At 42.5% G+C, this 23707-nt stretch overlaps 1 long non-coding RNA gene across 5 annotated transcripts in view; it reads right to left on the reverse strand.

Moving 5' to 3' along the window:
- Positions 1–23707, reverse strand: part of LOC138299907 (uncharacterized) — a 770123-nt gene that overhangs the window by 164086 nt on the left and 582330 nt on the right. For all 5 annotated transcript variants that reach the window (XR_011204848.1, XR_011204850.1, XR_011204851.1 and 2 more), the window contains 3 exons: positions 19300–19443; positions 15152–15531; positions 14483–14579 (listed from right to left, as the gene is read on the reverse strand). This is a non-coding gene — a long non-coding RNA (uncharacterized lncRNA). The remainder of the gene's footprint in view (positions 1–14482; positions 14580–15151; positions 15532–19299; positions 19444–23707) is intronic.

Consider the following 23707-nt stretch of genomic DNA (forward strand, 5'->3'; position numbering starts at 1 on the left):
TCAGAGGTCGCTCTCTCTATCGCTGCGCGGCCTCCATATGAGGGGAAGAGGGAGGGAGGAGCAGCTGGGAGGTGGGAGCGGGGCGGCCAATGGGGAGAAGGGGGCGGAGCTACCGGAGTGTAGCGGCGGGAAAAAACGGGCGGCGATGGGGTGACGCGGCGAGGCTGGAAGAAAAGAACACAGTAAGGGCAAAAGGAAAAATGTACAGTGGAACAATACCAGGGGCACAGGCACTCGGGGTACAGAAGAAAGAGCGGACACAGGCACTCGGGCACAAAACGAAGAGGACGCTGGCGCTAGGTCACTGGAGGCGGGAAAAGGCAGTCAGGGCACAGGAGCACAGGGCACAGGAGCGAGAGCGGTCACACTGGAGGCTGCGTGACGGTGAGGGGAGCGACCTGCCTGAGAACCAGGGTCAGAGGTCGCTCTCTCTATCGCTGCGCGGCCTCCATATGAGGGGAAGAGGGAGGGAGGAGCAGCTGGGAGGTGGGAGCGGGGCGGCCAATGGGGAGAAGGGGGCGGAGCTACCGGAGTGTAGCGGCGGGAAAAAACGGGCGTCGATGGGGTGACGCGGCGAGGCTGGAAGAAAAGAACACAGTAAGGGCAAAAGGAAAAATGTACAGTGGAACAATACCAGGGGCACAGGCACTCAGGGTACAGAAGAAAGAGCGGACACAGGCACTCGGGCACAAAACGAAGAGGACGCTGGCGCTAGGTCACTGGAGGCGGGAAAAGGCAGTCAGGGCACAGGAGCACAGGGCACAGGAGCGAGAGCGGTCACACTGGAGGCTGCGTGACGGTGAGGGGAGCGACCTGCCTGAGAACCATGGTCAGAGGTCCTCCAATAGCTCTAACTCAATCAAATGCGAGACCCTCTGTATTGCAAATGCTTGTTTACGGTTGAGATTGGGAGGGAAGGGAAGCAAATAAGAAAAGGAGGGGGGATATGTTTTGTGGGATATCGAGAAAACAGATTTTCTTTGTGAAATATTCACATTTAAAACCTAACAAAAGACAATGTTTTTGCTATGCCTCAGAGAGGCCAACCTCTTGAACCTAGAGCAACTTGTAAGACAATAATCAGCAGAATGCCATGTAATGGGAGATGACCTTAATGTTTCCACTGACCTACTATTCAAGACAAAAAATTGAATTCACACTTTTGTCCAAATAAATTTGACTACTTCCTACAAAATCATTGCAAATTAGAGGTTGGCAGAAAACAGAAAACTCAGACTGCAAAGAATTCATGTTATCAGTAACCCAAAATATTCCTATTCAAGGATTTACTGTAAGGACACACTATATGAAATCAAAACTTGCTTAATTATTCATGTACATTACCTTTTACATAGACACAAATGGTAGTGGAAATCAAAGCACGTCTTAAATAATAAAAATATAGTAGTCTCATCTCAACGTTTTAAAAAAAGATTTTCAAAAAGCAACAATTCTCACAGTGCTATTTCAAACACAGCTTCGGATGTATACAAGGTAACACTGGGAGTCAAGGTCATGAAATTTGTAATATCAAAACATATAGACAGAACTCCCAAGGATCTACTTAGAAACCTAACCTTGAAACCATACTTGAGATTACTAAATCGTAGATTCCCCTTCAGCGATTACAATAACTACGTCTATAAGAAATGCACAAGCACCCTTCACCACTTAGTGACTTATATCAAAGCAAAAATGTAATGGTGAGTGAAATACATGTGAGCATGTGAGACAAACAAACAACAGAACCATAGGTACCATACAAAGGCAATTGTTGGGCCTTACTACAAATTGGGTGGAAGGCAGTTGGGTATTTAAAACGCCCCATAAATGTCATTACCCAGAGTTGAACTGTGTGTATCTCCTAATCCAATTTTTCAACTTGAATATGAATATTAACCTGCAGAATCAGTATTTCCCACACCAAGGGCCAGATGTATCAAAGGTTTTTACCCATTCTGTGGCATTTCAGCCTTTTCTATGAGCCTTTTTCACCGAAACAAATTCACCAGGCGTGGCCTGCAGATTTTTATCACGAAAGAACTGCGAGGGTGTGATAATTGTTGCACAATTTGTAATTCTGATTCCTGTGCAAATAAGGTTTTTGTTCAGGATTGATGTTTGGCCTTGAACACATACATATACATATATTTTCTTAGGGTCTAATGAGAAAATATATTCACTGAAAAAAACAAAGGTTACAGGGATGTTATAGTTAGGCTCATCAGTGATGTCCTCAGTGATGCCATGACTGATGTCACTGAGCATGTCATGAGTGATGTTATATGTGAGGTCATAAGCAGTGCATTACGGGGGCGCAAGTTATAGTTCGCTCAACTCACTCAACTGCTGAATTGTCTTTTTTTTGTTTTACGAATAAAATGTGAGCTTAACTATAATGATACGGTAACCTTAGTTTTTTCAGTGCATTTCTAAGGTTTTAAAAAAAATTCTACTTCCTAACTATAACGTCTCCATAATCTTTGTTTTTTTCAGTGAATTTCTAAGGTTTTTTTTTTACATAAAGTAAAGTAATAGTAATTAAAATACAATAATCAATCCAATATAGAGATTGTATCTAGTGACTTGTGTCCCTGGAAAGAGATTAAGGATTTCTAATAATTTTTTTTCAGAGTTTATATTTATATTATAGAATAATGCTTAAAAAAAATAAAAAACATTGGAAGTCGTGCACACACTGCAAATCTCCATAACGGGTATACGACTCCGGCGTACTTTGACTAGCACAAAAAGACATATAGACTGTTTGAACATTTACATTTTCAGAAGAGGTTTTCTAACAACTTTATAAATATTATAAATATATTGGGAAAGTCACAAAGTTGGAGGTTTTTGATAGCTTTAGAGAAAGTTGAGGAGTTGCAACGCCACCGTGTATCTTGCCGGCACATATTTCCGGAATCACGGTGGGGATACGATTCCGGCATTTAAAAAAAACTACCATAACACGCACACTTCTAAAGTTTAATTTAACTAAAGAGATTTACTAATAGTGATAAAAAATACTACTGGCAAGAAAATTGTTTCTAAACTTGTTTTAAATACTTTGCAGTGCTGTGACCTGTCCACGACAGCACTGCGCAGGGGTCTCGCACCCCATGTGACATAGGAAAAATTGCTTCTGATAGGTAGAACACCTTTCTATCAATAATACAGAAAGGTTCCACCTCTTTCCCCCATTATTTTGGGTGTGGTAGCACATGTGCACACTTCTTTTGGGACAGTTGCAAACTGGATTTGGCCTTCTTTCTTTCTGTACTTTTTTACCAGCAAAAAACATGGGATCTGCTGCAGAAAAAGTCCAAGAGGAAGAACAGAATATTGTGGTGGGAAAAGAAGAAGAAGAAGTGCCCCAAAAAAACAAAAGAGAGAGAGCAGCGTCTTGGACTTCTTCAGTATTCCTGGGAGGCAAAAAAAAGTAAATTCTTGCAAAGTAAGCTGCAGTATATGCTAAACGGTACTTTCAAGGGCCAATGGAAAAAGTACAGCAGTACGTACAAACACCTTAGCACAATTCATTCCACTCGATTGGCAAGAGTGGAAATTAAGAGGTTGGAGACAGAAAAAGGACCAATGCTTCAAGCAACCAGCCGGGAACATCATCCAGCTCTGCTCGTGTTTCCTCTGTGCCACCTACAATTCCTGAGTTCTCTACAGTTAGAACATATTGCCCAAAATGCAGTGCTACTCTGAGGGCCGGATGTAAGTATGTTTGGGTTTGCGACTCGCAAATTACGAGTCGCAAACCCATATGCAGGATGGTGTCCCTGACACCATCTGGGAATCGCAAGGGGGTCACAAAGACCCACCTCATTATTACTAATGAGGTGGGTGGCAATTTGCGACCCCCTTGCGATTCGCAGCACTCACAGGGATGGTGGCCTGATGGAGACAGCAGACCACCATGTCTGTGACTGCTTTCTAATAAAGCAGTTTTTTTTGTATTGCAGCCCGTTTTTCTTAAAGGAAAACGAGTTGCAATACACTCGAAAAAATGAAACGTTTTTGTTTCATTTTTTCAGGGCAGGCAGTGGTCCATAGGACCACTGCCTGCCCTGAAAAAATGTTTTTAGGGCCATTCACAAAGGGGAAGGGGTCCCATGGGGACCCCTTCCCTTTTGCGAATGGGTTAGCACCCATTTGATATGGGTGCTAGCTGTGAATTGCTTTACGACCGCGTTCGCGGTCACAAGGCAATTCTACATTGCGATGCGAATTGCAAATAGGAAGGGGAACACCCCTTCCTATTTGCGTGTCGCATTCCCATTTTGCGAGTACTGACTCGCAAAATGGGAATGAGCATCGCTATGCGCGTTTTGCATGGCGCAAACAGCAAAATTCGCTGTTTGCACCATGCAAAACGCTTCCTACATCTGGCCCTGAGTGTAGGAGAGCAAGCAGCCCCTACACTTAAGTAAATAATAAATGCACATAAATGTTCTTTTTATTTTCCTACTTTGGGTATTTCACGGTTTGTGATTTTTTTCTACTTGCTGTTGCAAGTTATGTTCCTTTTTTTAGTGAGACAAAAAACCAAACACCAAAAAAATTCCAACATTGTTTAAAAAGTACAAATAAAGCTACAAAAATGTTTGGAAAACACAAAAAAACAAACAGTTCTTGTTAGAACTATCTCTTTTACTTTAAAACATGGGTGAATGAGTGGGCGAATGAGTGCGTGTATGGGTAACTGGATGTGGAAGTGGCTGTATGGGTGAGTAAGTAGGTGCTTGACTGGCTGTATGGATGAGTGATTGTGTGAATGATTTACTGCATGGGTGAGTGACTGGGTGTGTAAGTGTCTGGGTGAGGGCATGAGTGACTGTATGAACGAATGGGTGCATGAGTGGCTGTATGAGTGAGTGAAAGGGTGCATGTATGGGCGAGTAACTGGGTGTGAAAGTGGTTGTATGGATTAGTGAGTGGATGTGTGAGTGGCTATATGGGTGAGTGAACGGGTGCATGAGTGTAGGTATGGATGAGTTAGTGTGTGCAGGAGTGACGGGATGAGTGAATGGGTGCATGAGTAGTTGTATAGTTGAGTGAGTGGGTACATAAGTGTCTGTACGGGTGAGTAGATGGATGCATGAGTGACTGTTTAGGTGAGTGAATGGGTGCATAAGTGTCTGTATGGGTGGGTGACTGGGTGTGTAAGTAGTTGTGTTGGTGCACGAGTGTCTGTGTGGGTGAGTGAATGGGTGCATGAGTGCCTGTATGGGAGAGTGATTGGGTGAGTAAGTAGTTGTGTGGGTGAATGGGTGCATGGGTATCTACGGTTGAGTGAATGGGTGCCTGAGTAATTGAATGTGTGAGTGACTGGGTGTGTAAGTGTCTGTATGGGTGTGCATGAGTGGATGTACGGGTGACTGAATGAGTTTATTAGGGGTTAATGGGTGAGTGAATGGGTGCATGAGTGTAAGGGTGAGTGAGTGAATGACTGACTATGAATGAGTGACTATATGGGTGAGTGAATGAGTGCATGAGTGGCTGTCTGGGTGAGTAAATGGGTGGATGAGTGCCTGTATGGGTGAGCGACTGGGTGTTTGAGTGAGTGAGTGGCTGTATGGGTGAGTGAATGGGTGTTTAGGTGGTTGTATGGGCGCGTGAGAGGCTATATGGATGAGTGAATGGGTGCATGAGTGTCTGTATGGATGAGTGAGTGTCGTAGTTGGACTCTTGCTCTAGGCAAGACTGCTGGTTTAAGGATGACAATACTTATGTTTGTAGGCAACTATGCCAATCCTATAACAAATCACAACTGTTGTCACAACCCTCCCAGCTCACAAGCAGCACCTCACCAAAAACCCAAACAGTAAAAGGTGATTTGTGGCAGCATCTTTGCAATAACATGTAATGACATGAGATGTGAAATATAGGTCCTAATAGCCTAGCATAATGAGCCTAACCTAAAAGAGAGCTAGGTATGTTAAACCTAATCTGCCCATGCCATGGCCATGAGAAGAGCCCCCAACCCTTGTTACCTTGGAATGAGGTCTCTAGCTCAGACTCCATAGGGACACGAAGACTGGATCAGTGTCAAGGCGACGCGCAGCATCGACAGCAGCGATGGCATCTGGTTGGAATCCCTCTGACTATCTGTTTAAGTGAGGAGTATTTATATAGATCTGCTTGGACCCCTGACAAAGGTTTGTTCCCAAACAATAGATAACAAGACGTGCTTGGGACGGTAATTTATAGAAACAATTCCCTCAAAAGCGTGAAGAGGGAAACTAACTAATGTGAACAACTACAGTTTGTTTATCTTTGTCGCTTGATATTGACGCCTTCGTGCGGTGGCACTGATAATGCAAACTAAAACATGGGTCTAACTAAAAACAAGGCAGCCATCTTAAAAGATTTAATTAAATAAATGCGCTACAACAGAGCAAGCTAAGTAGGGTAAAAGTCACTAGGTGGCGGGGGCAGGAGTCTGCAAGCCAAAGGCTGAGCTAACTCCTGTATCCCATTAAAACGAACTAAGATTCACTACAGAGTGGGTGCATGAGTGACTGTATGGGTGAGTGACTGGGTGTGTAAGTGTCTGTATGGGTGAGTAAATGAGTGCATGAGTAGCTGTATGAGTGAGTGAATAGGTGCTTGAGTGCCTCTATGGGTGAGTGACTGGGCGTGTAAGTGGTTGTATGGTTGTGTGTGTGGGTACTCGAGTGGCTGTATGGGTGAGTGAATGGGTGCATGAGTGAACAAATGGGTGCATGAGTGGTTGTATACGTAAGTAAGTGGCTGCATGAGTGTCTGTATGGTTGAGTGACGGGATGCATAAGTGTCTGTATGGGTGAGTGAATGAGTGCCCGAATGGGTGCATAGGTGAGTGAATGGGTGCATCAGGGATTAATGGGGGAGTGATTGGGTGCATGAGTGGATGGTGGAGTGAGTGGGTGCATGAGTGACTGTATGGGTGAGTGACTGGGTGCATAAGTGTATGAGTTCGTAAATTAGTGCTTGAATGGCTGTATGGGTGAGTGAATGGGTCGGTAAGTAGTTGGGTGAGTGAGTGAATGGGGGTATGAGTGAGTGGACGGATGCATGAGTGTCTGTATAGGTGAGAGAGTGGGTGCATGAGTGACTCGGTGTGTAAGTGTCTGTATGACTGAGTGCAGGAGTGGCTATACAGGTGAGTGAACGGGTGCATGAGTGTCTGTATGGCTGAGTGGGTGCATGAGTGACTCTATAGGTGAGTGACTGTGTGTTTAAGTCTCTGTACAGGTAAGTGAATGAGTGAATAAGTGGCTGTATGTGTGAGTGACTGGGTGGGTGAGTGCCTATATGGATGAGTGATTGGGTGTGTAAGTGGTTGTATGGGTGAGTGAGTGGGTGCACAAGTGGCTGTATAGGTGAGTAAATGGGTGCATCAGTGTCTGTATGGGTTAGTGACTGTGTGCATGAGTGCCTGTATGGGTGAGTGAATGGGTGCGTGAGTGGTTGTATAGGCGAGTAAGTGGGTGCATGAGTGACTGTATGGGTGAGTGGCCGGGTGCATAAGTGTCTGTATGGGTGAGTGAATGGGTGCATGAGTGGTTGTATAGGTGAGTGAGTGGGTACATGAGTGACTGTATCAGTGAGTGGCTGGGTGTGTAAGTGTGTATATGGGTGAGTGCATGAGTGACTGTGTAGATGAGTGAATGGGTGCGTCAGGGGTTAATGGGTGAGTGAATGAGTTCATGAGTGATGATTGGGTGCATAAGTTCCAGTACGGAGGAGTGACAGGATGCATGAGTGTCTGTATGGGTGAAACAGTGGGTGCATAACTGACTGCATGGGTGAGTGAATGGATGTATTAGTGGCTGTATGAGTGAGTCAATGGGGGCATGATGGGCTGAATGGGTGAGCAAATGCGTGCATAAGTGACTGTATGGGTGAGAGACTGGCTGCATTAGAATATGTATGGAATATTTATTAAGGAACGAACATTTAGGGGCATATTTATACTCCGTTTGCGCCGAATTAGCGTCATTTTTTTCGACGCAAATTCGGCGCAAAACTAACGCCATATTTATACTTTGGCGTTAGACGCGTCTAGCGCCAAAGTATGAGGAATGAGCGTCATTTTTTTGCGTGAACGCCTTCCTTGCGTTAATGAGATGCAAGGTAGGCGTTCCCGTCTAAAAAAATGACTGCGACGCAAATGCGTCGTATTTATACTCCCGGGCAAAAATCACGCCCGGAAGTGGGCGGGGCAAAAAACCCCGCATTTGCGCCTCTTTTTAACGCCTGGGTCAGGGCAGGCGTTAAGGGACCTGTGGGCTCAAAATGAGCCCACAGCTGCCCTCCCATGCCCCCAGGGACCCCCCTGCCACCCTTGCCCACCCCAGGAGGACACCCAAGGATGGAGGGACCCATCCCAGGGACATTCAGGTAAGTTCAGGTAAGTATAATTTTTTTTTTAAATATTTTTTTTGGGCATAGGGGGGCCTGATTTGTGCCCCCCTACATGCCACAATGCCCAATGACCATGCCCAGGGGACATAAGTCCCCTGGGCATGGCCATTGGGCAAGGGGGCATGACTCCTGTCTTTACTAAGACAGGAGTCATGTAAATGGCGTCTGGGTGTCGTTAAAAATGGCGCAAATCGGGTGGAGGCGATTTTTTTGCCTCAACCTGACTTGCCCCATTTTAAGACGCCCTAACGCCATTTTTCCCAACGCCGGCGCTGCCTGGTGTACGTGGTTTTTTTCCACGCACACCAGGCAGTGCCGGTCTGCTAGCGCCGGCTAACGCCATTCAATAAATACGGCGCCCGTATGGCGCTTCAGAATGGCGTTAGCCGGCGCTAAACTTTTTGACGCTAAACTGCGTTAGCGCAGTTTAGCGTCAAAAAGTATAAATACGGGCCTTAATTACTTACATGCATTACTGCCAAAAAATTTCCTTTGGTCTGTATTTCAAGAGAAAGAAGAAAAATAATAGTTAAACTTTGATATAATTATCATATCTATTAAAATGTATTAATCTGTAATATAAAGGTTATCATTAATGACACAATATAAGCAACTTTGTTTTTTATATGGCAGTTATAAATCTTATATACACGTTATGTTCCCATGTCTACTGTTCCCAGCTTCTATACTTTTTCACTATAAAACAAGTGCATATAGCTGCTCATCACTGAACAGTGGAGTGGGGAAACAGTCATTTGGACTTGGAAAAAACCCGTAAGCACATAGCACGTTATTTAAAATTATTAGTACTGTGGATGCCAGTCGTAACTTCACAGTATTACACTCAAATTAACTGTGATTTACATTCACTAGGATTTCTAAAAATAATTTAAAGTACAATTACTATACTAAATAAAAGTATGGATCCTGAAAATATGTTGCCTATTACCTGGTACAAAAGTATTTTTTCATAGAAATAGCATGAATATATTCATCCAGAGCTCATTTTTCCATAGCTTTTCCTGACATCACCCTTGACAGACCAAATGATACCTCAACCAGTGATGATCGACATACAGATGACTGTATACCTGCGTTTTTCCGGAGAACCATTTGAATATATTTCATGCACACAACACTTTTTCACATCTTTTGCAAAACATTACCCTTGTTAGGCCGAATGATGTTTTAGGTAGTAATGATCCACATAGAAAGAAGACTGTACATAATATTATTGCACTCACCCACCTTAGAAATTTGGTTGAAGAAACAATAAATGAGAATTAGGAAGTTTGAAAGGTAGTTTTTGTTTGAATTGCAGAGTGCTCTCATTAAATTCTGTCCATCCACTTTGAGTCTTCAAATATACAGTATAACGTCCAGATGTAATATTTATGCCTTTGTGGAAAGTGATAGTACAATATGTTGTACCAGAAACTGATACCTGTCCATCTTTAAAGTTTGTAATCTCGGTGTCCAATTTTGTTCCAAGGCTCTGCATCACTGAAACATTGCTATAATGCATTTGTCACTCCTCTGTATAACCAATGTAGAGAATACTTTTGGTTTACATATTATACAGGTCATAGTTTGATCACTCTTTTTTATTAATTTATCAAAAGACACACTTGTAGTATTAGGTACAGTTAACAGAAATCGCTCAGACTGGATTTGAGGGGTAGATGGGAAAGAGCAATTGTCACATTCATGGTTCCATGTATAACTCAGTCCAAATATGTCATTAATATTTACATCTTCTAAAAATCCAAGGATTACCATAATACATTCCTGTGCATCTTGTTGAGTGTTTAGAGTGAATACTACAGATCCACTATATTTGTCTACTAGTTCTCAAATGCCTGAAGCAGAATGTATTACACTTCTGTCATGATATAAGTGTAGAAGGCAATTAACTAGTGCTCTGCACAACATGTTCTGTGGTTTATCTTGGATTGCATTTATAACATATGGTAGATGAAGAGAACATTGAGAACAGCATTAGCATAGCAGTCAAAGCCACTAGTGTTATCCAGCTGGTCACCAACAATATCTCCATTCTTTTCCAGTTTTCTTTTCTTCAAACCTTCTTCGTTAGATTTGCTTTCTCTCTTTTCTATAATGTTTTTTGTCAGTTTCCGCTTAGGACATAATACCCGCTTCTCATAAATAGGATAATGTTCTAAATGAGGAGCATATTTACTTCTTAATCTGTTGTACTCTCTCACACAATTTGCATTTGCAATAACCTTCGTCTCATCAAACTCAACCATAAACAAACCAGATAATGTTTTAACTGTAAGAATGCTACATATGACATTCCTTCTTTAAAAACTGTACTTACAATTTTAATAAGTTGAGCATCAACACTTAAACCTTGGGACTTGTGGATAGTTACGGCATACGCAAGACAGACTGGAAACTGTTTTTGTCGAACATACAAAACTTTCACAAGCAAAAAGCATTCAACACATCATCCAATTTGCTTAATGCCATCAATCTGATCAAATTTTATAGCTAAGAATTCAACCTCATCACGGTTAGGAAAATAATAAAATCAAGAACTTTACCCATGACACCATTTGCCAATCATTCTTCAACATTTAAATTACGTCTTAAAATCACCTAAACACTTGTCTAGTCCAGCAGTCTTGGATACAGATTTCTCCAACAAGTTTACTTTAATTTTTCACTGAGTAGTACAGTTACTCTTGATGTTCCATCTCCAAAATGTCTTCATTCTCCAGTTTTAGTAATTCTTTGTTAAATTCCGCACACTCTTGAAGGCATCAAAGAAACTATGGCTTTCCCCCCTTTACAAACATTATACATTAACTCAGCTTCTGTCCTGTTTGAGCCAAACATTTTCTTAATAAGTAGATGTTCCAACATATGTTTTTCCTCCTCTGCCAGAACCCCTTCTCTAATACCCTATAGAATGTTTCCATACTCCATGTCAGAAGCTTGACGCATATTTTTCACTAGTGCCTTGTATGGAAAATATTGTCAAATGTTTACATTGCCAATACTTCCTAACAGGTTACGCGTGTCTTCATGAGAAAGAGTTTTGAAAACAGGCTGTCCTTTTAGAGGAGTAAGTTGTAGTAGGTCTCGAAAAACAATCAAATGCTTTCCTCCAAAAAAGATTTCATACTTAGTTTTTAATACTGATTTCATTCTTTGGTGAACAAAATCAAGCATGAGATTTGAAACCATGCTTATTGCATCAATTATCAAAAGCTTCATTTTCTGTGGAACCTTTGCCACCTCAGGACAAGATTCACCAGATAACATATGGTATTCCAGTTTATGGTCATGTTCGACCGGTAGCATTAGTAGTCTATGTTGAGTAATTTATTTCATATTGTGTGCAGCTAGTCCAGTAGGTGCTGTTATTACAAACAATATGTTTGGATCCGTAGCCTTCTGTAGGTAAGTAGAGATAACTTTGATTAAAAAGTGTTTTTTGCTACCAGCTTGACCACTGATATATAATAGTATTGCTCTGAATGACGAGCAATTGCATACTTTCTTCCAATGAAGAAATCCATGTTGCATTTTGTCTCTTCAATATAAATATCTTTCTGTCTGTTGGTGAGTTTTCCAACAAACTGCTCCAGATCTACTGATTCCTGTCTAGCTTGTTCCATTGTAGTTTCCACTTCATTCACAGCTATGGCAGCTTCATTTTCAATAATTGGTTGTCCAATAGGATCTTGACTTAAAGTTACTGAAATGTGGCTGCTTTTAGAGCAATCCTTAGCTAGCTCAGCAGCTATAATTTCTTCCTGTTAGATCTCATCATTTAGCATTTGTAAATAATTTTGAAAGATGCAGCAATAAAAGTATCTTCTTAGTACTCATAATCTGCGAGTAATTCCAATTCAGTATGCCAAGGTTTGAATAGTTGAACAAGAGCTTAATAGAAAAATTACATTTTCTCAGGAGTTTGACAGCTAAGTTTTCAGTGGTTAATTTGGTTTTCTTCTCCATGTTTTACTAAACAACCATCACATCCAAGTACTGCATATTTACCTTCTTCTAGGGTTTCACTTACATTACTTCTGTACCTATAGTTTAAGAATTTAATAAAGGCAATTGGCTTTTAAATGTTGACTTCTTCTTTGGTAGCATGTATCCAACATATTTGATTTTACAATGTCTGTGCTTTCTGTTTCAAACTCTGCCAGGTACTGCATTTCAGGGAAATACATAAATTCTCTGTTTCCTGTAGCAGACAGACCAAGACTTACCCAAACAATTCCTTTTGATTTTGATAACAAACATGCTGAACTCAACCTGTCACAGGCTTCACAGGACCTCATTTCCATATGAGAAAGCATTTTCATACTAAAGGAGTACAATTTCTTGCTAAGACTCTTCTCTGAACGAATTTCCTCCCACATCCCCTTTATCTCAGTTTTTTCAGATTTTGTGATGTACAATGTGACATGCCAAACCACAGCGATGGAGCTCTCTGCAGCAAATTGAATGTCCATGTTAGCATTCCACATTTTTTAAATCACAGGATTGCAGTCATTACTGTATTTGCAATCTTCAGTTCTCTTTAAGGTATATGTGTTCTTTGGTGCTTTCCGTGTCAGAGTATGTCTGACTGAAGTCAAAAAGCTGTTTACTCTTCCTTTTGAAATTACAGATCGTGGAAATCCAAATCAACATTTTTAGTAAAACTTTTCTTTAGACCTGTATGTACAACTACAGTACTTCCCGCATCTGTGTGTTTGGAAACTCAAAACTTGATACCAAATATCAATTTTTACTGAATTGTTAACTGGGATTCTCAAAATGCGATGTAACAACACTATCGCAGAATTCTTTGCAATTCCTTCCAATTTGCAGTCGCAAATAGCGAGTACCAAATAGCAATTTGGTAAAATAGCGAATCGGTATTTGGAAATCGCTAATTGTAATCCCTGGATTCAGGAGCAGCTTGATGACATCACAACCAGGAAGTGAGTCAGTGCATGCTGTTTCCAGAAGCCTGAGCCACAGGAGCAGAAAGAGAGACCTAGCACAGCAGCAGGGAGGCGCTCAGGAGAGTCAGCCAGGACCAGAAAAAACAATGGCCATTGATGGGAATGGGAAGGACAAAGGAGAGAGAAAGAGAAAACTGAAATTCAGTGAGCAGGAATTGGAGGTGCTCACAGAAGAGGTGGTCAAGAAGCATGACCAGTTATTTGGTAAACACTCACTCCAGGTCCCAGAAAGTGAGAAGAGGAAAATCTGGACTGACATCCAGACCAAAAAAATGCGGGGTGGGTTTTGCAAAGCGTTTCATAAAGGAGATACACAAGAGCTGGTCCGACTTGCGATCACGTGCCAAAGAAAGGGTAGCAAGCAGCCTGAAGGAGGCAAGGAGCACTGGGGGAGGACCAACAGACACCGTCCACCCCCATGGAAGACATGGTGGAGTCAACACCCCTGCCTGAAGCAGTTATGGTGTCACTGACATTGACACCACAGGCACACACGGCACCAGCAAAGGTAAGGGCTGTAATGATTTGAATCACCATATGTGCATGTACAAATACCCCTTAGAAAAGTGCAATGGCACTACGCACAGTGATAAGTAATCCATAACACATATTCCATTCAACACAACAATGCCTAATGGGAGTGGTAGTCGATACCCCAAAAGTGCATCTACTTCATAAATAGCAATATAGTCTAAAACCAAACAGAGAAATAACACAACAGACAATTAGAGACACTATGCCAGGGGAAATGTTTATCATGAAAGTAATTGTGAGATTACAAATCCATTGTGAACATCATGAATGACATGCTGCGCATTGTAGTTGCAGATGTTCCAGGCCCTAACGCAGCAGAAAGTGGAAAAAGGGGGAATGACAAAAGTCATCCACAGTCAGATTCAAACACCAGTCAGTCCATCGTAAAAGCACCAACTAGACGCAGGGCAAGAGTGCTACCCCTCCCTCAGTTTACTCTGGACTCAGAAGAATTGCAGGAAGAAGTAGCCATACCACCTTCAGAGGTTAGAAGCACCGACAGACAGCAGTCCCTGTTCCAGCATCAGTCTACTCACCTCAGGAGCCATTGGAAAAAGGCAGACAGTGCAAAGAGGAAGATGAGGGCCCATCACTGTTCTTTGCCCTGAGGCATCCATGTTGAAAGTGCAGCACCTGCAAAGTAAACACATGATCAGTGCACAGGAAATTGGTGTCTATTGATCACAACATGGGATCAATGCACAGGCAGTTGGTGTCTCTCAATAATAACATGTGCAAGTTGCATGATGGACAGCAGGCTACAGCAGAACACGTAAGGGAGATGACAAATGCCATTAGGGGACTCTGCAAAGTAATGCACCAGGAGCATGTCACCCACCGTAGGCGCCATCACTAATTGATGGGCAGGCTGGATGGGTTCAGCAGATCTGTTAATCGGCTCACTACCTCAACTGCTTTGGTGCTCTGACGTGCTCTGAACATGCAAGTGGAAATGGCACACTGAAGTTGGGACGTTGCACGAGGATTGCATGGACGTAAAAAGTAATGCGAAGAAGTACAGGGGACTTACATATCATGTAGCAATGCATTGATACTATGATGTCAATAGTGTTACACTTTAAGTGGGACCTGATTGTGTATTTTGTATACCTATGTCCTATTCACACATATTACCTGAAGTCAAGGCAATAAATGTGATACCTACAGAAATAAATGAAAGTAGACGTGGTGTTGTCATTACTTACATCAGAAATAGTTGCGCGTAATCTCAGCACGTCTTTGCCTGCCCACTGCTGCACTGGCTCTGTCTGCTGGGTGAAAGGGTGGCAAGGAGTCGTCATCCTCATCGGAGTCTGGCTCTGTGGGTTCCACTGGTATGCCTCTTGTTGTTGCGATGTTGTGCAACATTGCGCATGTGGCCACGATTTTGCAGGTGGTTTCCAGACTGTATTGCAGTGCGCCCCACTCTTGTGCAGACATTGGAAACAACTCTTCAGCAGGCCGAAGGTCCTCTCAATTGCTCTACGTGTCCTCCTGTGTGCTGCATTGTATCTCCTTTCACTTGGTGTGGCAGGATTGAGATAGGGTATCAAGATGAAGGAATGCACTGCATATCTGCTGTCTCCTAGAATGACAGGAGAGTAAAATGAGTTATTGTTATCTGTGACATCACATAGACGTTATGCAACATTGTTCGCTGGTACATTACCAAGTAGGTATCCTTCGCCAAACTTCCCTGCAAGAGGTCTTGTGTGTATTGCACTGTGCCTGAAGATGTACGAATCATATGTTTTACATGGGTATCTGGCCACAAGATCAGGTATTATGTAGGAGGCATTGGATATGACCTGGATGTTCATAGTATGTGTACTCTTCCTATTCCAATATACATACTCTGTGGCAGATGGTGGACAGATTGCTACATGTGTCCCATCAATGCAGCCAATGACATGTGGAAATTGGGCTTCCTGGTAGAAATATTTGTTTTTTTGCAAATCCTGTGGGCTGTTGGGGAATTTTATGTGCAGATGGATTTTGGTTACCATTGCATTTAGGAATGCATTAATGGAGCGTGAAAGCACACTTTGACATACACCTCCAGCTGCTGCAATGACCCCTCGATAGCTTCCTGAGGCTATGAGGTGCAGGGAACATAATACCTGCACATGAGTGGGTAAGGCATTGGTTCTGTGTGTTTGTGTGTGTCGCTGCAGTAGGCGTTGTAAATCAGCTATTACGTCTAATATTATGGCAGAGTTCAATCTGTACTTGTCAAAAATCTCCTCCTCTTACTGTTCAAATAGGGTAATGCACACTCTAAAAATGTGCTCCTGTCTCCTCCTCCCTCTCCTCATACATGCCAGGATCCTCATCCTCCTCACCATGACATAGAGTGCAGCCATTGTTGAAAAGAGCTGATGCATTCTGGGCCTCTTTATATAGGTGGCACCTGTTTACCACCTGATTTCAATTAGTGGTAAATTGCACATGGAAAAAACAATTGTGTGACTAATCGCAATTTGCGAATGCTTGATACATTGAATTGCCATTCGGTAATTGTGAATCGAATCTCTCTGCGATTTGCAAAATCTAGTCGCAATTTTAAGGAATTGCTATTTTAGTGATTCCTCAATATTAAACTGCGATTGCCTTTCATACATCATGAAAAGCGATTTTGCATTTGCAAACCGTGGAATTTACCGATTTGCACCGTTTGCGAATGCAAAATCCTTTGATACATGGCCCTTGTTCTCCAAGACCTTTTTCACCAGTGTGTTTTTATGTGATACATGTGACATACTGTTCTATAAAAGACAACACAGACTCATCACTTCCTGCTCCAAATTTGTGTGCATCTTTTATCCATAGCAGCATGGGAATGTGAGGAGCACCCCTTGCCTGGTACTCTTTCTGCCAAAAGAAATCACTTACTTCTCTAAGAGGAGGATTGCTTTTGTTGGAGATAAAAGCAAGCATAACTTGGAACCTGTGGTTGAAATATCTACAAATATTAGCAGGTTCTAATGAGCACAGTTCTCCTGCTGTCTTTAAACTGATATTGTTTATGTTGCAGTTTGCTTCTTTCAAGAACTGAATCAGGTCATCCCATGCATACTCTGCACAACTCAATGTCAAAACCCAGGTTGGTGGTCCCAAGTTTCTCAGCATACACTTCAGTTCTCCATGACTACGGAACAATTATGTGTTTGTGCCACGTTGGCTTGCCAATAAATTAATCAGCTTGTAGTCTAAATTTTCATCTTTTTCTTGTACTTTGTTAACAAACTCTCGCAAAGACATATTTTGAAGATTAACTCCTGTTTTTAGAATGTGAATCACTGCATACGAAAGTCCAGACAAGTCACTCTCAAATTGAAGGTGAAATATGTATGAAATACACTGTTTGAATCTTGGATCCTCTAAATATAATTGTGTTGATCAGTATTCAGCTACTGGTATTTATATGGGCCGGCCTTCATACCTGGGAAATAAGTGGGAGAAACAGCGAGCCTCTGAACTCTTTTTCCACACACTCACAGGCACTCCTTTATCTAGTTTCATTTGGATAAGATCAACAGCATCATCAATTACTTTTTTGGTATGTAATAGATGAATGCTGCATTGAACATAGATTTTTTTGATTGGGATGGATCCACTTTTTCTATTTGTCCAATTTGGAACATCAGGCTCAACATCAACATTTTTGGAATAAACATTATTTTGTACCAGCTATAATGTTGCTTGTTTAACTTTATTAACATCAGCCAACTCTTACCTAATTGTTTTATTCTTAGTTGGTACACCATTTACCACAATAATAAGTGAGTCTTCATTGCCGAAGTCTAATGGCAAATACACTACTCTTCCTTTAAGGCCTTTCAATAGGTCTTTACTGTGCATTTTACCTGTTTTTGGTTCCTGTCATATAATCACTTGAAATGGATGAGACAGATTCATAAGGAAAAATTCATATACCTTTAACTCTTGTAGTTGATCCGGAATAGTCACAAGTTCTAACATGTTATACACTGCTCTAGCTGGTGTTTTCTCATCCTCTAACTTATCATAGCAGCACTTACATATAACTTGCAGTGTGGACAAGTCAAAACGCTCCTCTGCAAATAAGTTAGCAGCAAATTCTTGCCACTTTTCTCTGTTTTCCCCTTCAGTTTTGGAAAATATGTCTACATTTTGAGTTTGGCTTTTACAGTGAGTGCGTCTACAGAGATTGCAAACATAGTTTGGCTTTTCAGAACAAGTTGTATTAAACTTAATAATCTCTTGTGCAATATTCTCAGTAGCAATACCTGGACTCTCTCTTCTACCAATTTCTCATTCTCCCTAGAATCTTCTTCAGGACCAAAGAACCTAAATTGCACATCCTCACAAACTTTTTCTACCTCTTGTATGGTACCATGCAAAAGCACTCTATTTATCTTTCCTAAACATAACGTTTGAGTCTTCCCATAGTAAAGTCTCCTAACTAAACTTTGTATTTTTGAATGGTGAACTGGCAACATTCTAAAGTGATGAAAGGTGCTTTGGCACACTTTCTTGGATAAACATGCTAATGAATGTCCTTGTAAATTACTATGCTTTCTTAATTTACATGGATCTAATCCTTGCAAAATTAATTATTTTTCTCTTCAGACTTCTACATGGAAAGTCGCATAGAAAAGTTTGTAATAAATCAATAGTTTGCTGACGAATGCTACAAGTACTACTAAAATTCCATGTGTAAGCAGGACCCTGTCTACGCCTTCCCTGAACCTCTTCAGCTATCACCTCTTCCATATTTCTAGGAACAATCTCCTGTTTTTCAACAGGACTCCCATCCTTTAACTCATAACATCAACCAGTTGAATCAACTGCATTTACTTATGTGTTCTCTTGGAAATAGCATTCTTCGTTAAAGAGAGGCTCTGTACTTGGCATGTTTTTCCATTCACCACAAAAAAGACTATTTTTTAATTAGTTTTATTAACAATTCTTTTTCTTTGGCTGCGTCTTTTCAGACCCAACACCATTTTATCTAATGGTGTTGGGTAATTTTATTAATTATCAAAATGAAAAACTTCCTCTTCAACGCAAATGACTTATCAACTACAACCTCAACACATTTTTTTGTTTAACTACTTCTCTTCTCCTTCTGTATTTCTTCATATCTTTAATTATGTTCTGAATTACCCTGGCACGAAACATTCTTATTCTAAGTTATTTGAATTGTTGCTGCCTTCTGGTTGAGCTTTTGGCTTCCTTCTTTGAATTCTTAGTTCTAGTCTGACAACTTTATTCAGTTTCTGTGACTGATTTTAAAGTGTCCTTCTTGTAGTCTTCATTTTGCAAACATTTCAATTTCCCCCAGTTTTTAAAATGTTTTTGATTCTCTTACCAACATCTCCTTTCTCTTTAGTGTCATTGTCCGCATGTTTACTTGTTTTTCTGATCTGCCGGTAGGTAATATAATTTCCTCAATATCTTTTTTCTTGTATTTTCTTTGCATTTCCTGTATGTCTTGTAATGCAGGAATAGATCTCTAAAAAGAAAAAATACCACAATGTATAACTTCTCATCAAATATGACTCAATTTTCTATTATACCATATCAATATAATAAAAAATGTCTGACTCATTGTTTCAGCTTATGAATGAATGTGTGCTTCACTACAGTATAGTATGTATCAATGTATGCCTGGGTATCTTCTCACCTACATTAGTGTTTCTCTAGGTATATTATTAGTCTATACATAACTGTGACCGTGGGTGTGTCATCATATGTATCAAACTATGCCTGGGAGTTTAATTTCATATTTAAATATATGCATCCTTGTTTCACTGTATGGATTAGAAACAAAGTTGGTGTATCAGTGAATTTATAAGTGTATTATTATATGTGCTAGTGTTTACATAATCCCATACGTGGTGTTTTACTAAATCCATCAGACTTTTAATTTGTTGAAGCCACATGAATAATATGCATTCCTAGCTTTGGAAATCTACAAATTCATCAGATTGCTACACCAACTTTGTTTTAAACTTATTTTGTTATTTGTCTTTAATCAACCCCATTTTTTCTTCTTTCTATTTCAGCTGCATTCTGCAGCACACAAAGAATAGGAGAACGTCTCTAATGATTGCATTTGTCTAGGATGGTATAATTTCCTGCACAAAAAAATTCACCACCACAATATAGGCAGCCATGCACCATGGTGAAAGCCTTCCTGCATTAGCACTAGCCAGGAATTGTGCCCTTATTGCAAAGATAAAGTACAGAAATTCACTATATATTGTACATAACAGTATATTTCTGACATGTTGAAGAGGGGCTGGGCTACATATGTCTTTAATTATGAGCACATATCATACTTCCTAGTTCAGACATAACCTCTATGTAGGGATAAAGGAACAATAAGTATTTCCAAGGGTTTACAAATACCAACACAACTTGCAAGTTTTTTTTTTTTTTAAATCTTTTGAACACCACGTGGCATACAATACATGTAAACAACGGAAATTTGACATGATAGTTAGTGACCGGGTGTGACGGAGTACAGAATTTTTCCAGGTCTTTTGCCCACGAATCCCTTCTAGCACGCTTCTACCTTTCTTCCTCCCACCAAGGGTGATAAGTTAAATCTCTACCTCCCTTACGACCACCCCCATTTCAACCACCCTGCTCATGTGCCCTGAGTTGCGTTCCAATGTCCCCATATCTTGTCCCATTTTGCTGGGCAGCCCCTACTTTTGTAGACCACTCGCTCGGACCCACAGCACCAGTCCATATCTGCCACCCAATCAGCCGCCCTCGGGCGGTGGGGAGCACCCCAAGCCCTGGCCACATTTCTCATAGCCACTCCCACTGCCAACCTCAGCCATACCACTTGGGGTTTTTTCCACACAGTTTCTCCTGGGATCGATAAGAATCACCACCTAGGGTCCATCGGGACTGGGCCTCCCACCACTGTGACATCTCGTCCACCACTTCCCTCTAAAACATCTGTATCTGTGAGCAGGACCATAGTATGTGGTAGAATGTCGCCGGCATCTCACACCCTCTCACACAGAGATCTGACTGGGTGCGTCCCATCCGCTGCAATCGCACCCTGGCGAGAGATGCCCTGGGGAGATAGGACCTGTGCAGTATCCGAAGCTGCACCAATCAAAAGCGGGTCCGAATTGCAATTTCTCTAGCACTTTTCAACACGTCGGCCCATTCATCCTCATCCACGGAACCTACATCCTCCTCCCACACCACCCGCAGTCATTCGTTTGGATTGGGGGAGTTATTTGACAGTTTCCTATAAATTATTGTGTTGCCTGTTCCGGCAGCGGTTCTGTGAGGATCCTGTCTTCAAGTAGCTTTGTGTCTTGGATTTGCTCCCCCATATGTATGTGGCTACGCATCACATGACGCAGTCCCAATTATCTCTATCTTTCCGCAACCTGTAAGGCAAACTCAGTCTGTAGGTCCTCAAAAGATATCATAGCATTGTTTCTCCACACATCTCCCAGGTGTTCTATCCCAATCAAGGCCCATCTAGAGAACCCCTGCAGCGCACTCACTTCCTTCAGGAAGTCAACAGTCCAGAGTGGGGCACGAGCCGACAGCAACCCCTCCCCCAGGTAGTGACTTGCCTCTCTCCATGCTCGCACCACAGTTAGGGTCTGAGTCCGTAGATCCCGGGCCTTCCGCCGGCTGAATAGGACTTTCGCATAGCCCGAGGCACCCATTGCTGCCCTATCGACCCTATAAGCTGGCTCCTCGGGTCCTGTGAAGGCCCATTCATTGATCACCACTAGCAAGGTTGCCCATTAGTACATCTGGGCGTCAGGCCAGTCCTCCCTCACAGACCCCCTCTGAAGCTTCCTCAGCGCTGTACGGGGATCCACCCGCTCCCAACAACAGCAACCTTGGGGATCGCCACCGGGATGTTCTGAAACACGTATAGCAGATGGGGCATTGTCATCATCTTGTACGAGTCTGCCCTACACATTAGTGTCAATGGTAGTTGTTGCCAATGGTCTACACCTCTCTCTAGCCTGTCCACCTGTGGGGGTCAAGTTTGCTCGAAGGAATTCTTGAGGGTCTCTGGTAATGTATATCCCCAGGTATTTAAAGTCGTCACGTGCCACAGGAATGTGTACCTGGGGGGGGGGGGGCATCGGAACTCCCCCCGCTAGGGGGTACAACAGAGATTTGTCCCAGTTAATGTTATACCCGGAGTCATCTCCAAAGGTGCAGAAGATTAGTAATAGCCTGTCTAAGGAGAGAGACGGATCTGTGACGTATAGTACAATGTCATCCGCGTATAGAGAGATACGCTCGTCCCACTCCCCCCCACCCAGGATTCCCCGGACCAAAGGGTCATGCCGGATTCAGGCTGCAAGCGGTTCTAGGACCAATGCAAATAGCATAGGGGAGAGCGGGCATCCCTGCCTCATACCCCTCTGCAGTTCAAAAGTGCGGGAATTCACGCCATATACTCTCACCTTTGCCAGCAGTTTCTGGTAAAGCAGCCTAACGCAGGCCAAAACTGCGGTCCCAGTCCCAGTCTATAAAGTGTGGCATACATATATCCCCACTCTAGACTGTTGAATGCATTCCTGGTGTCTAGGGCCAACAAGGCTGCCTGGGTGCCCCCCAGCGACTATGTCACGTGGAGTACTCTGTACAGTCGACGGATGCTAAGCAGGGTGCTTCTCCGGTACATAAATCCTGATTGATCAGGATGTACAAAGGAGGAGATCACCGTTTACAGCTTGGTAGCCAGCACCTTGGCCAGTACCTTCGCCTCCACGTTCAGTAGGGATATGGGCCTATATGACACGCACTGTGCTGCAGGCTTCCTTTCCTTAGGAATGACCACTATAGTTGCTTTTCTCTGATCTTCCAGCAGTTTCTGCATATTTAGTGCCTCATGATAAATTTTTGTTAGGTGTGGGGCCACCCGGCTTTTCAGCCCCTTGTAGAGCTCCACTGGGAGCCCATTTGGGCATGCTGCCTTTCCCGCCTGTAGGGCTCCAATTGCCTGTCCTATCTCCTCAGCCATCAGCTCTTCCTCCAGTGACTCCCTTTCTACCTCTGTGAGGGATACCAGGGCCATGTCTTTAAGCAAATCGTCACAGTCTTCATCTGTCATAAGGGTCTTTCTGGAGTAAAGCTTCACATAGTAGCAGGTGAAAGCCTCGGCTATTTCTGGGCTCAACCGTCTGGACCCACAACCGTCTGGACCCACATACTGGATTTCACATACCTCTTTTGGTTTTTTGGTCTCTGTTGTCTAGCCATGCTAGCAGTTTGCCTGCCTTATACCCAATATCATATAACCTTCTATGTGTCACCTGGGCATATTTCCTGGCCTCGTCCTCTGCCAGCGCAAGTAATTAGCGCAAGTAATTTAGTTTGCTTCGCTATTAAATGCTGGCGGAGCTCTTCTGCCGTGTTACCAGGTAGCTGAGCCTCTAGCGCTCCTACTTCCCTCTCCTGAGCTTCGATATGTAACTTGTTCTCATTTTTCTTACCCCGTATCAGTGCTTGGGCCTGTCCGCGAAGGAATGCCTTAAACGCCTCCCATAACACGCATCTAGAGGAGGCCAACTCCACGTTTTCTTTAAAGTAGAGGTCCATCCCTTCCTGTATCTGTTCCCGAATTACAGGGCCCCTCAAGTACCATGGATGTATTCCGGGTATCGTGACATAGTCATGTTGCTGTCCCTTTAGTGTTATCACCACAGGTGAGTGGTCATAGATTCCTCGCCATGCCTGGCCTCCCCAAAGTGACCTATGTGATGACTATGGGT

Source organism: Pleurodeles waltl, chromosome 6, assembly GCF_031143425.1.
Source record: "Pleurodeles waltl isolate 20211129_DDA chromosome 6, aPleWal1.hap1.20221129, whole genome shotgun sequence".
NCBI lineage: Eukaryota > Metazoa > Chordata > Amphibia > Caudata > Salamandridae > Pleurodeles > Pleurodeles waltl.